Source organism: Glycine soja, chromosome 14 (assembly GCF_004193775.1).
Source record: "Glycine soja cultivar W05 chromosome 14, ASM419377v2, whole genome shotgun sequence".
NCBI lineage: Eukaryota > Viridiplantae > Streptophyta > Magnoliopsida > Fabales > Fabaceae > Glycine > Glycine soja.
Window position 1 is genome coordinate 22930883 of NC_041015.1, and position 15972 is coordinate 22946854.

The 15972-nt window shown below is 34.8% G+C and overlaps 1 pseudogene; it reads right to left on the reverse strand.

Annotated features, from left to right (window-relative positions):
- Window positions 1-15077: 15077 nt before the first annotated feature.
- Window positions 15078-15579, reverse strand: LOC114383923 (annotated as a pseudogene).
- Between the last annotated feature and the right edge of the window lie 393 nt (window positions 15580-15972).

A 15972-nucleotide genomic window follows, 5' to 3' on the forward strand; every position in this document is an offset into this window, starting at 1 on the left:
ACTCACTCATGCTCTTGCCCTAGCTCCCCCCCTCACTCAACTCGTGCCCTCAATCCCTTCCTCACTCACCAGCCGTCAAATGTGTCTCCCACGTCGCCATCCTCATAGAGGTAAGAAATCTTTATTTTATTACTTCTATTTCATAGACATTTAGGGAGTTGGGGAGAGGCTTCTGGGACATTCTATGACAAAACTTGATGAAAGAGGATTCATATGTGGTTAGGAAGTTCAGTGGACCTTGTTCCAAGGTTTCAAAACGGCTAAGGTTTCTCAATGACTTTCTCCCCTGAGGAAGTCCGTTGTGTTCTTCGTTTTCATTCTCGTACTCGCAAGTAAAAATGCTAATCTCAAATTTATTAGAAATCATAGTAATTATGTAGGTTTTTCACTCTTTATTATTTGACCTCGATGATGATTTTGTAGTTTTTTTTTTATTAAATTTCAGCTAACAATAGAAAGAGTGTTAGAATGAGTGTTATTTATTGCTACTACTATTATTTTTTAGCAAGTTTTGTTATTGCTTACAAATGATCTTTTTCTTGATGCTATTAGCTTGGTATTAACTCTTTGTTTTTTTAGTTTTTTTTTCCAACTATAACTGAAGATTTTCACTTGTTGCTCCATACTCTTTTCTTTCATCCAGACTAGCAGGTTAAATATAAGTTGGAATTTTTAACTATAAGAAAATCTTATTGGGTACAATCTTTATGAGGAGCATAACTAGAGGTGTAGTGCAACAATGTTGGCTCCTATGATTAATCCATATGACGCACACATGACTAAGGAGGAGACAAAAAGAACTTGGGAGAAGTGGCTACCAAGGAGGAAAATGATGTATTCCTTGACTCGTAGATTTTCAAAACTTCTCAATTTTTTCTATCGGAAAAGCTTATTGCCTGAAAAGCATGATGAGATTAATAAACTGCTATCTTTCTCACCAGGAAAGAAGGTGAGTGCGTCATAAGTCATAACTTGAAATATGTAACAAGTATAATTACTTTTAAAGTATGTTGCATTGTTCATCAATATGAACTTGCTTATCCATATTGCAATAGTATGATTGAAGTGGGTTTGTGTCTGCTTAAAGCAAATAAATTAAAGTTAATTTTTGGCATTTGGTTCAAATTTGTGCAGTTAGTTGTCTGTCCATGCTAACATGTTAACTCGAAGTCCAATGCTTTACCAGCTGGATACTGAATCACATTGATTTCTATGTCAGATTTTCAATTGTCAATATATATAGTCAAGAAACTATGGAGCCATGCATCCAATGTATTTGTCTTGAAATTGTTTAGCTAACATATTGAAGCTACAGAACATTATTTAATAATGTTTGCTTCAATTTAGAATTATCGAAGACAATAAGTAATTGTGCTATTCTTATTGTATATTGCTTGAAATAGCTTCATCTTGGTCACATCTAACAAGATATTTTTTTTATTGTCACATGCTTAAAATACCAATCTATGAGAAACTCAATTCCATCTCTTCCTAGTCTTGTTTGGTGAAATTGACATTTAACATAAAATTAAAGCTCAGTTTCAAATCTAAATACAAACATAGTGGTAGGTAACAAAAATTCAATTCACTAGCAACTTGCAAAATTGTCTAGCACTAAAAGACATTTAACTCTGCCATGATTGTTAATATAATGTACTTGGCATGTGCAGGATAAACATGTGATTGAAGAACCAAAATTTGAGAAATTTTGACAGAGGGATGTGGAGAAGTCAGTTTGTAAGGGAAACATACACCTATTTATAGAAGAAGCTATTCTATAGGTATAAGATTGGGATTTTGACCTTAAGGAACTTCATGTGCAAAAGAAGTGCCAAACAAGAGGCATACTTATTTGGTTGAAATCCATGTACAGTCAGGCAGACTGTGAATTAGTAGGATTTCTTGGCCTTACACATATATGGCAGGTTTGAACTTTTAGAACAACCATTTTTAATAGTTGGTTGGAATGAATTTAAGTTTACTTGTTGATGGATGGTTATAAATTGAACTGGATGAACCCTTTGGTATCTTTTTCGTTCAGTAGAGACCAAACCTACAAAGAAGAGTAATGATGCAGTGCTGAAGGGTTGGTCAAGGGCTCCTCATTGCAGCCTCAAGGTAAGCAACACTAATTGAACCTTTAACCACTCAATTCCAACACTAATAGAAATTTCCAAAAACTATTGAGGTCAATATGACAACTACTTAAATAACTATAATCACTTAATAATTTATTGATAATTATTTGAGCATAAATGTATATATTTGTTTATTACAATTTTTTTGGGAACGAAAGTTTTTCTAAAATTGCAGGTTACATTGTTGTAAAACAAAATAAACATTCAAAAATAAAAAAAATAAACAACATCGATTTCTAGAAAATCGTCTTAAAAATGGTATATTCTAAAGATGGTTTAAAAAAATCGTCTTAAAATATATACTTTCTAAGATGATTTAAACAAAGGTTTCTATTAATCTTCACATTTTTAACATTTTTTATACAAAAAATAACACATTTTAAGACAATTTTTCAAAAAATCATAAAGTGTACATCCTGAGACGATTTCAAAATAATCGTTTTAGAATGTATACTTCCAAAAAACGTCTTTAAATACTCACATTTTTAAACATTTTTTAAATAAAAAATAACACATTTTAAGACGATTTCTAAAAAAATCTATATAGAAACCGAGATTCTAAGACGGTTTAAAAATTATCGTGAAAAGTATTCATTTTTCATGATGACGGATTCAAAGACAATTGAAAATCGTCGTAAAAAATTAAAAAAAATAAACATTTTTAAAAGACTTTTTTATAATAGTGATTTCATGTAACGATGATGGATGTTAGTTACGTTAACAAATTCTTAATTTAAAGTATGCAAAAGTTGATTAATATGTTTTAAATTTTGAATTGATATATCTAATATAGTGTTATATTTATTGAAGGTTGTATATAGCTAAATTTAATGCTAAATATATTACACTAAATGTTAATAGTACAATTAATTGTTTTATTCATTAGTTATAAAATATTTATTAAATGAGTAACTTCTGGAATTGATAACAAATTTCTATTGAACAAGTTGTTTAACTCTAATATAGTGTTATATATATTTTCATTCAAATTTCTAAATAAAAAATAAAATCATACATATTAGATATTCTATTGAACAAGTTGTTTAACCATGGTTTCCAAGTCCGAGTCTAACAGGAAAAGATTATGTACTGAAGACCTGTTGAATGCAGATAGAGGATTGTTAAATGAATAGACATACTCTTAAACGATACAAGTAAAATAATTACAAGACATCTGGTTATGCAAATAAACAATATTATTGTATGTGTTTATGTGGGTCCGTGTGAGACTAAAAATAGGATATTCTGAGCCTAATTAAATGATAACATCTGTGAAGTTTTTTATTCTTATATATAGCATGAAAACACAAAACTAAGAAAGTTTTTTTTTATTATTTATTTCTTCTCTCTAAGGTATTTGGAATGATAAAAGGGTGAACATTTATGAACAATTTAAATTTTAGAATAAGTCAATATGTAATTATGATGATCTAAAAAATTAGTATGCGCCTGCGGGTTGTTGATTCTCACCACTTTATGGGTAATTGAGATGTGATTTCTTTACTCTTACATATACACGTTGTTATTCAAACTATTTGAACATTTAATTTATCTTCAACATCATTAATTGGACTCCCGTTCTTTGCATAAGTTATGATCAACGCTATACTTTAGTTTCTAGAGTATGCTAGGCTTAATAATTAGGGCAAGTTTAAGTGATTAAATTGGACACTGACTAGTGTATTTATGTCTTAGTCTTGAAAGATGCTTGAAAAAATTTCTAAGCCACTATTGATGATAAGAATTTGATATTCTAAAACGTGAACAGAAAAAATTCATAAACTGCCAACCTATTCGGCAAATAAAATGAAAGTGTCATTTAATAAATTCATACCATTGTTGACATGTGTTCCCATTCTGATCTTTTGATCATTTTTAATATGTATATTTGGAATTCTTTTTTTGGTGAGTGACATGCTAATATGAAAAAAAAACAGAACTTTTTATTATTGTTTTTAGCTATACTTAACTTGTTTCAATTTTGATTAACCATAACATTTAAAATTAATAACTCTTTTTTTAAAGCTTTAAATTTTCATTGAATTACTTAACGAGTGTTTCCTTAGGCTACTCTTACAATTTTCTGCAATTTGTATTTTCAAGTAAGTCTTTAAACATCTGTACACGTAGTTTTCAATGGGATGATTAATTAGATAGAATTTGAAGTTACTATTATTTTTAAAGCTATTGTCTCATAAGTTTAAAAATAGGTTAATGCATAAAAATAAAATTGTATGATGATTATTAGAATATAAAAGTTAATAATTTCCTTCTTTTGGTTGTAAACCTTATATTGATCTCATTTTAGAAGAAAAGGAGTTTGAATAACAGGGTTCTAAATACACATATAAATTCAGTGAAACTAGCTAGCTAGTTCGATCTTATAATTTTGATTTTAGGTATATGTGTAAATATATTTAAAAAATAATTTATAGGATTTATTAAATAAAAATCTCAATAAGAGTTATAAAATTAACTTAGTAATTAAAGGGAGAAGAGAGAGATAGAGATCATGAGTTTAAATCTCTCTTTCTTGTCTGCATAATTGATAAAATTATAGGATAAAAGATCATATCTATATTGTTTCCTATTTTTTTTAATATGTCTACTTTTGTTCTTTGTAAATAATTAATCGGCTTTTTTCATATGAATCAAATTGGGTTAAATCTTTATTTTGAGCTATATGACATTGAATTATTCTATTTCTCCATTTTTATAGTACTAATATGAACTATCTGTGGACTTCTTTTATTCCAATAATTAATATGGCATAATATTATAAGATAATTATATTAGTTATTTATCATTAGCCTGTTAGACAACTAAATCAGATGATATAGACTTAAATGAGTAGATGTCAGTGTTGATCCATTAGGGGATAATGAGAATCCTATTAGGTTAACATGCTATAAGAAGACTATGGTCCCAATATACCGAGCCGTCACACAATTTCCTTCTCTTCTCCCCATTTGAAGAGTTACGAGTGTCTTATTGAGAAATAAAGAGGTTATGGTTAAAGAAGAACCATAATGTCATTATTCATGATCGAGATGGATAGCTGCAAAGATCTTTCAACAAATGTCAAAGAACGCTTAGATCAAGAACCAACTGTGGATCCAAGTATTTTGTCTAATCCTTAATAATCAAACATGTAGATCCTAAGGCTTTTGGTGAATTGTCTTAAATTATAGACTGGTGAATTTTTAGCTTCCCCATAAAAAATAAAGATCAAAAGATATTCCCACACCATTTACTTTTGGACAAGTCATATTGATAATAATGATCCTTTAACCAATTTTTCCATTAATTTATTACAGAATTCAGAGGGCTCTTATCTTTTAATTTAGAATGAAATATTCCTTGTGCTCCAAAGAAATGATTCCTTTATTTCATTTTTCAGGAAAAAAAATTCAATGATATTGAAAAACAAATCTTAACTTATATATGTTTATGTTAATAATTCGATGTATAATGTATTAAAGCTTGTGACAAAAAAAAAGATGTCACAAGAATTATGTGATTAACAAATTAATAATTAATATTTATCGATAAAAAAGTTACAAAATTAAAAATCCCAATTAGAAGGAACACAAGAAAAAAAACAAATTAAGAAAGCATGCAGAAAGATATATACTAATAAACACTTTTATTATTTAAAAAAAGCATGGATGAAGAATTTAAGTGGTTGTGAACTCAAAAAGAAAGTACCTCAAAGCTATAATTACAAAGAATGTGATAGCATTGTTAATTTATGTGGTGGCATGGAGTCTATCTCCAATTTAGAGGGAATAGGCCAGAGTGACCTATGCAGTTTCATAAAATCTTATCTTATAATATATATATATATATATATATATATATATATATATATATATATATATATATATATATATATATATATATATGAAGAAACAGGACTATGATTGAAATGGAAATGTTAGACATACACCATACCATATATAGTAATCTGAGTTCAGTTCCCTTTCCCCTTAAATGGAACTGACACTACTAAAAAAAAGGCTTTCTACATCGGTCAATTAACATCGGTTATTGCAAAAATCGATGTTAACGAAAGCGCGGTGACATTTTTGTAAATAAATGGAGTTACTTAACATCGGTTTTATAAAAACCGATGTTAAATACTTAATATTAACATCGGTTATTTAAATAACCGATGTTAACATGATGTTAAGATGAATATGTTAACATCGGTTTTGTAAAAACCGATGTTAACTTCATAGTGTTAACATCGGTTTTTAACAAAACCGATGTTAAGGAGTTGAACTGAACATCGGTTTTTTGAGAAACCGATGTTACCTTGTTGAAGTTAACATCGGTTTTTAGAAAACCGATGTTAACAGATTCATCCTAACATTGATTATCCTTAAAAAACCGATGTTGATGTTGTTATGTTAATAAGTTAAAACATGTTAAAATTTCACAACTCGTGTGCTCGAAAACCCTGCTGCACTCTCTCTTCTCTTTCTTCTCCCACCTGAAATCTACCGGAAACCGCTCGGTCGACACCCATATTGACCCACATTCATTTCAATACTGTCGGAAACCGCTCGCTGGAACCCACAGAACTTCCTATCGAAGAAAAGTTGAAGAAAACCCTACATTGCTGTTGGAATTCTGGGTCGAAGAAAACCCTACACTGCTCTTGGAACAGTCGTGGGTTCTCAAAGCTCAAAGCTTTCTACGCTGCTAGTTAACAAGGTATGAGCTCTACCTTAGTTTGTTGCTCTTCTTAGTAAGTTCTTAATTAGTGCGGTGGCATTGTCCGAAGGTTCTTATCAAATTATTGGGTCATTTTGTCCACTTGGCTAACCATATAAAAGTATCAATAAGAATTGTAATGTGGGGTTTCATTTTGTTGTGGCACTTGATTGTGCTTTACGTGGTTTTCAAGCTTGACGAGAGTTACATGCCGAGCAAAGTTTCCATCCGTGCCGGTGATGGTTTTCACAACTTGAAGGTAAATGTTTATTTTATTGGTTTGGGTTTGATTGGGATGATTATGCTTAATTATTTGGTGTTGACTTTGGGAACAGTTTTAGGAGATTAAGACTGTGGAACTCGTGAAGCCAACTGGGTGGATTTATCTATCCTTGTCTGGAGCTGATCCTAGGTAAGTACAATGTTCTTTTTGTATCCAGTTTTTGTTGGTTTAAGTTTGTATCCAATTTTTGTTGTTTGGAGGCGTGGATTTTTGTTTTCAACGAAATTTTGTGGGCATGTTTTGGTAGATTTTTAGCATAGAGTGAAAATGAATTAGTATACTTTTCTTCATTTTTATCCCCACCACAATCCCACACAGCTCATTTAATCTCCACTTCTGAAAATCTAGCTACAAGACTTTCCTTTTCTCTTTGAGGAAGAGAAGGGAACTGCACACCATCTAGGGTTGGCCTACTAGTATTCTCCTCAGAAAATCTACTTTTGAAATAGTGAAGAGCTGCATTTTTAACACTGCTAGGATCATGCACCCACACGCCATTTATGAAGAGCCCTTGAATAGCATTTTGTCTCCTTCTATGGTTGATCAATATGTGGAAATAATCGGAGTTGATATCCCCTTCTTTTAACCACCTCACTCTAGCCTTTTGTCTCAACATAGATTCAACTACATAGGCTGCATTCCAGAGTTGTTCCTGGAGTGATTTCTTAATTTTGACTTCATCTTGAGATAAAATTCTATTGGTGAGACCATCCTCAAAGCATTCAGCTCCCTCTTTAGGTTAAGGACTTTTGTAGTACTGATATGACCCTGAGATATACTCCACTGGCTTATTCTCTGTTTGACGAACTTGATTTTCTGTTTGAGAACTAAACCCCCCCATCCCTGAGGGTGATAATTACCCCATTCAAGTTTGACCAAATTCTGGAACCCTTTATCCTTTAGCCACCAGTCCATAATTCTGAGAGTCTGAATTACTGTGATTGCTACCCATTCTCTCAGAGGGATGTCTAATACAATTAAAATCCTCTACAAAGACACCAACAGTGCACTTGAGAATTTTTTTTTGAACGACCAAAAATATTTTATATATTAGATAGAAATAGACTCAGCTAGCTAGGCTGCAAAAAATTAATTTTCTTTTGGATTAAATCCACAAACAGAAAAAAGCCTAATGCTTAGTTTAAACTTTAGGCTTATTATCAGTTATGACCAGTTTTTCTTCATGACACTCATTATATATACAACACTAGCAAAAGACCATGCCCCCCTAAACATCAAGGAACACCCTTCTAGAAAATGAAAAGGCTAGCTTTGGTGCTAACCTAGTCATAATTAATCAGTTCCTCATCATCCTTAGTGCCAGTTCTTACAGCTCCCCCAAGTCATTGTTGTTGTATGGTCTTTCTTTAGCTTGGATTTGGAAATCCTCTCTGCTTTGTATATCTTGCATGCTCATTCCATCATTGATGCTGATGTGATCAATTGATTCAAGTGAGCTTTGAGGAGATATAGGATTCATGTAAGTGGGACAAAATGGATGATTCATTAGTTGTCCTGTAACATTGTTATTATTCCCTTGCAAATGATGATTATTCTCTATGTTCCTGGACTCCACTAGGTTCTGAGTCAGCTGAGCTTTTACCTGCATCAGTACCTCTGGTAGCGTGCCACCTGCATTTCAACAAAAAAGAAAATGTAAGAAAATTAGAAAAGTCAGAATTTTAATGAGTGTGATTAGAGAATTTGTTTGTTTCTAGATAAATTGACTGGTGTGTTATTTTATATAGCCAATGATAATAATAAATATTATTGACTGGTGTGTTATTTTATATATTAGATTCAATCCCCTTGTACTTTTTTTTGAAAGGCCAAAGATATATTATTTTTTTTATCAGCAAAGATAATATATTATAAATATAGAAAGAGTACCAGAGGTACTGAATTACATAAGGGAGGTAACCATGGTAATGGTTCCATAATCAAACAAAAATAGTCTGAGAAGGAACCACTCTATAGAAACCAAAGAAAAACAAAACTAGTAGCTAATATTGAAACCTCTACTAGTACAGAAAAGCTTATCTAATACTATTGGACCAGTGATTAAAATATTCTGTGAAGCCTTTCTCAAAATTCCTAAGCCAGGTCCAAAGAATGAAAACTGCATCTTTAAACAGTTTGTTTGCATTGAAAGACGCTTTAGAGAACACTATGCTGTTTCTAGTCTTCCAAATAGACCAGGTTAGGGCCATCCACCAGCACTGCCACCTATTGCTCCTAACACCATCAGCTTGAAGTCCCATATGTTGATTGAAATTCATTTTTGGGGTGAGGGGAGTAACTCCTTTTAGATTTATCCATGACATAGCTTCCCACCATATAGGCTGAATTTTGCTACAATGGAAGAATAGATGTCCTGCGTTCTCCTCACTGTCTCTGCAGAATGGGCATGACGTGTCAACAACCTGCACTTGCCTCCGCTGCAAATTTTGTCTTGTCAGAAGTCTATCTCTAATAAGTCTCCAAACAAAAATTGCTATTTTGCTTGGAACCTTTATGCTCCATAATTTGACAAAACAATTCTCCTGAGTTACTGCTACTGCTCCTTCCATTAGTACCTTGTAAGCATTATTTGTTGTATACTGACCTGTAGGGTCAGCAGTCCATTCCCACACATCAGGTCCATGATGTTGAATGGCCATATCCTGAATCTCATTGAGGAAGACACCTGCCGTATCAATTTCATTATCAAAACATGGCCTTCTCCAAATAAAGTTCCACTCCCACCCATTGTCTTTGTGACTTCCCATCTGTTGGATGAACTTCTGCTGCTGTAATGAGATTGAATACAGCCTAGGGAATTTTTCTGCCAGAGACATCTCCCCACATACCCACTTATCCTCCCAAAATTTAGTTTGATCCCCACAGCCAACCTTCCACCTTATACCACTATTAATAATCTGACCCTGTTGAGAATGAATGAGGGCCTTCTTCAAGTCTCTCCACCAAACTGATTCCAACCCTGCTCTATCTGCTGCCAACATACCCTGCCAGCCACCATACTTGGATTGCACTACTCTAGTCCAAAGTTCTCTTTTGTTTTGCATCAGATCCCACCTCCATTTACCAAGCAATGCTATATTGAAATTGGTGATATCCTTGATGTCCAATCCCCCATTTTCTTTAGATGAAGTCACCGTTTCCCACCTAATCCATGCAATCTTATTTTGGTCAGGCCCTCCTCCCCATAATAAACACAGCAACACCAGAAGTACTGCTGTTGATTTATAAAAAGATAGGAGATATATTGGTAGAGCAGTTACTACTGAATTTATCAAGGTGACCTTCCCTGCCATTGATAGAAATTTTTGGTTCCACTTAGACAATTTTGCTTCAAATTTTTTAATCAGTGGTTCCCACACCGAGCAGCTAGAAGGCTTAGCCCCTATAGGAATCCCCAAATACTAAAAAGGAGTATCCATTTGCCTACACTTGAGAAAATGAGCTGCATCATGTACCCAGTTGATATCATCTCCAAATATCCCCACATTGCTTTTTGAAAAGTTAATCTTCAACCCAGATGCCATTTCAAAGCCCCTAAGCATGGCCTTCAGCACAATTACATTCTCCCATAAGGATTCTCCCATAGAGACACCAATAGGAATACCCAAATAATGAAAGGGGATACCCATCTGCCTACAATTCAAAAGCTGAGCAGCTTCATGAGATCAATTAACAGAATCCCCAAAGATCCCAAACTAACTTTTAGCATAATTAATTTTTAGACCAGAGGCCATCTCAAAGCCAGTAAGCATTGCCTTCAAGACAAGAACATTCTCCCAAGAAGCCTCAATACCAGAAATGACACTCCTAAGCCTGTTTGCCAAAAGCTTGGCTATGACTTTATACATACACCCAATGAGAGAAATAGGCCTGTAATCATTTAAAGATTGAGGATAACTTGTTATAGGAATAAGGGACATGAAGGAAGCATTGCTACCTCTAGGAAACCTTCCATGAAAGTCGATTTCATCTACAAATCTCCTGAATTCAGGTTTCAAAACCCTCCAAAAAGCCTTAATAAAATTGAAATTAAATCCATCGGGTCCCGGGCATTTGTCTCCACCACAACTCCAAACAGCCTCTTTAATCTCTTGGTCAGAAAAAGGGGAAGTGATCCCCTCTCTTTGATTCAGCTGTCTTAACTCCTCCCACAAAATTCTTTTCCCAGCTAGATCACAAGGGGCATAGACATTGACTATGAAAAGTCTCTGGTCTTCACTAACCCATCTCCCATCTAAAAATAAAAAGCTATGGCCTTTAATTCTCCTTTCCACATGAAAAGCTGAATTGTTCCATAAACAAAGTAAACCACCAGCTGCCTGAACAGAGGGGACATTGTCCTAAGAAATAGTGGAATCCCCCCACATTGACTGACAAATGATTTGATCAAATTTCTCCCTTTTTGTCTCTTTTTTTTGCATAGCAAAAATCTGATAGTATTAATAATGATTCAGTACTAGGTGTACTAAAAACAAATAATTACAAAGGCAGATCCTGCCAAACCCAACTACAAATGAAAAAAGCACAGTAGCTGTAGTCCCACCCCCGTTTACCAAGCAAGGCCTCATTAAACTTGGACAGGTCTTTAATCCCGAGCCCTCCTTTGTTCTTGGGAAGACAAACAGTATCCCATTTGACCCAAGCAATCTTGGCTGCCTCAGAACCTCCTCCCCATAAAAAATTCTTCTGAATAGATACTACCTTATGCACCACTTTTTTAGGGATTCTAAAGAAAGACAAAAGGTAAATAGGAAGGGCTGTTAAGACATAATTGATGAGGGATATCCTACCTCCCATTGAGAGGCATCTCTGCTTCCATTTTGCTAGCTTAGCTTCTAACTTGCTGATGATAGGCTGCCAAACATTCCAACTTTTAGAGCTCGACCCCACTGGAATTCCAAGGTAGGAAAAAGGAAAATCCAGCTGGCCACAATTTAGAAAAAGAGCAGCCTCCCTGCACCAAGCCTCAGATTTACCCAAGCACCCAAATTGACTTTTAGAATCTCAGGTTTTAGAATCTCCCAAAATTGCTTGATAAAATTAAAGTTGAAGCCATCCGGGCCAGGGCTTTTATCTCCACCACAAGCCCACACTGCTGATTTCATTTCCACTTCAGAGAATCTAGCAACAAGGCTTTCCTTCTGCCCTTGGCCAAGGGAGGGAAACAGGACCCCATCCAGGGTTGGCCTAGAGGGATTCTTCTCTGAGAATCTATCTTTAAAATGATTGAAGACTGCAATCTTAACACTGCTAGACTCATGGACCCACCATCCTCAATGAACAGACCTTGAAAAGCATTGGCCCTCCTTCTATGATTGATCAATCTATGGAAATAAGATGGATTTCTATCCCCTTCTCTTAACCACTTCACTCTGGATTTTTGCCTCAACATGGATTCACAAGCAAGAGCTGCACTCCACAGCTGTTCCTGCAAAGATTTCTTGAGCTCCACTTCAACTTGGGATAAGGTTGAAACATTAAAACCAGCCTCCAGAGCATTTAGCTCCTTCTTTAAATTTTGGATTTTATTAGCAGTAATAACCCCATTTTGTGAACTCCACTACCTTATGTAGTCTTTGATGAACTTTAATTTCTACTTGAGAGCATAACCACCCCAACCACTAGGATGATAATTACCCCAGTTGTGTGCCACCATATTCTGAAAGCCTTTGTCCTTCAGCCACCAATCCATTATCTTGAAAGGTTTAGGGCCCCAATCATCCTTGGATCAATCATCCAATGAGACATAAACCTAATAAAAAATATAAAAACAACAATCACGTGATGTCATTAAGTTATTTTAATAACAATAAATGAAAAAGAAAACAAATCTACAATGACTGAGTGACGGAAAAGGAAAAAAAATATTTTATTTCAAGGAATAAACACGGCAGAAATTTGATCCCTCTGGTTTCAGCTTGAAGAAGAAAAAAAAAGGAACAGGAAGAATGACCTTGAAGTTGAAGAAATGCAGTTGACGAATGGAAAAAGGGTGAACCCGCTTTCTTGGGAGGAAAGAATGCGGGTGTTTGGTTTGGAGGGAAGAATGATTTGGAAACCCTAGATTGAATTTGTTTTGTTTTAACCTCTCTTTATATTATTGATTTCTTTTTAACCCTGGAATGATTTGGAGGGAAGAATGAGGGAAAATATGTTACAAAATGCGGGCAAGATTGTTTTGTTCAAATTCAAGTTTTTTTGTTTACAGATTTGGGTTTTGTTGGCCAGAATTTCTTTATTGTTGCAGTGAAATTTTCTTTTTCTGCTAGTTTAAGTTGATTATGGATGTTGTATTTTAATTGAAATGTAGATAATAGAAAAATTTGCAATTGGGTGGAATTTCCCCTTGTTCATCGATCGGCTTTATAGCATTGTTAATTTCTTCATTTTCTTGGTTTGTATAGTAAGGTTCCGGGGACAAATGTTGTATTCAATTTGGGAACCATGTGAAAGGTTTTGTGTACAAGCATAAATTAATGTCTTTTGATTTCATTGTGATGGCTTCAGTGGTTCATACATGCGTTAAATATACCAAATTTAATATTGTCCATGAACTATTTGATAGAATGACTGAGAATGAATTGAAATTTTCTTGGAAAGTTGTATTCTGAACTTATTTTTCTTACAAATCAAACTTGGTACTTTGAAATCAGTGTAGTTTGTGTTGAATGTGATAGAAAGGATTCAGAGGTAATGTCTTTGGAAGAAGAAAAATGAGCAGTATAGGATGAACATAAGAGATCCTCATTTGCAAATTTTATGATTTTCATGTAACCGACTGTTACCTCCTATAACAGGTCATCAGTGCTGCCTCACCTGTGCATCAGACTTTAACTACTTCACCATAGCTAGCACTGTAGATTGTGAGGGGTCTTTTCCTCATTTTGTGGCAAAAGGTGCACATTGCTGAAAAAGACTTTAAATACACTCTCAGTATAATGTCTTTTGAGAGTCAATGTATCACCATGAAGTGAGAGTCATATTGTTGACAAAAGGCTTTAAATACATTGTGGCTAATTTCTGTATGGTTTTTTTTAGGGTTATCATTTACTACTGCTAATTGGCGTTGCTGTGGAAGCTCTTTGATTATAGCAACTCCAGGTACGTATGTACGGTCTACTATCTTTATATGTATTATGATAGACTACTATTTTGACATTTGTCCTAGCATTTATATACACATATACTGCTATATTTGTTTGGTAGATAAATTGCTGTATTTGTTTGACTAACTTATCTAAGATCAAATGACTATCTGTCAATAGTCCTCCCCTAAAGCTATCTTTGAAATCCAGCTTGTGCTATTGACACACACACATAGCCACACACACACACACACAGCCACACACACACACGCACACACAGCCACACACACACACACACACAGCCATAGACACACAAACACACACACACACACACACACACACACACACACACACACACACACACACACACACACACACACACACACACACACACACACACACACACACACACACACACACACACACACACACACACACACACACAGCCACACAAACACACACACAGACAACCACCCACACACCGACATACACACACACAACCACACACACACACACACAGACAGCGACACACACACACACACAGACACACACACACACACACACACACACACACACACAACCACACACACACCCACATACACACACACATACACTGCCACACACACAGAAACACACCCACACCCACATACACACACACACAGCCACACACACAGTAACACACACACACACCCACACCCACATACACACACACAGACACACACAGACAGCCACACACACACAACCACACACAGAAAATACTAACAGACCGAAAATACTACTAATCCTACAAAGGAACACCCCCCCAAAACCTTCGATTAATGTAATGTTTATCTAATTAAGCAACACCTCCTTAATGAATTTGTCCAAGTTCATGAATGAAAAACCACTGGGTGTAGTGGCTTCCTCTGCCTTCATCTTCAACTCCACGATCTTTTGTCTCATTTTCTTTCCTTTCTCTCCCACCATCAAGTCATTCACCAACTTCTCCACCTCTTCTCTCTTCACATTGGTATCAATTTCAATCCCAATTTCCCATTCATTGCAGATATATCTGCAGTTTGTTGGCTGATCTGCAAACAATGGCCAACACAACATTGGTACTCCAGCACAAACACTTTCAGTGGTTGAGTTCCATCCACAATGAGTGAAGAATCCACCAAGGATGGTTCAACACTTGCTCCTGTGGACACCAACTTCCTATTAGGCTTCTATCTTTAGTTTCATTCACAAACACAGATGACAAAATCACTGAACCTCCAATGACAAGGTCAGGCCTAATGATCCACAAAAAGGGTTTCTTGCTGTCGGGCAAACCCCAACCAAGAACTAACATGCTTTCCATCAACAACCTTCTAAAATCTAGAGCCCATCGAAACCTTTCCTTTGGCAGAATTATTAACCTTATGAAGATCTAGTGAGCCCACAAGATTATCTAACATAGAACTACATTTCTCAATTGTAGGGTTCCTAGAACTAACATGCTTTCCATCAGCTTCCCTCACTCCAAATTTAATAGTGCTATGTATGTCGTGCAAGGACTCAACTTCCTACTTCTTCTTTTTCTTCTTCTTATGCATTTCACCCCCATCCACATTTTCTTGTTCTTCTTGTTGACTAAAATTTTCACCATCAGCATTCCCACTGCCACTTTGTTGCCTTTTGAACTGATCAAATTTCACATGCCGAAGGCTCAGCTCCTTGTTAATATCAACACTTTGAACAAAAT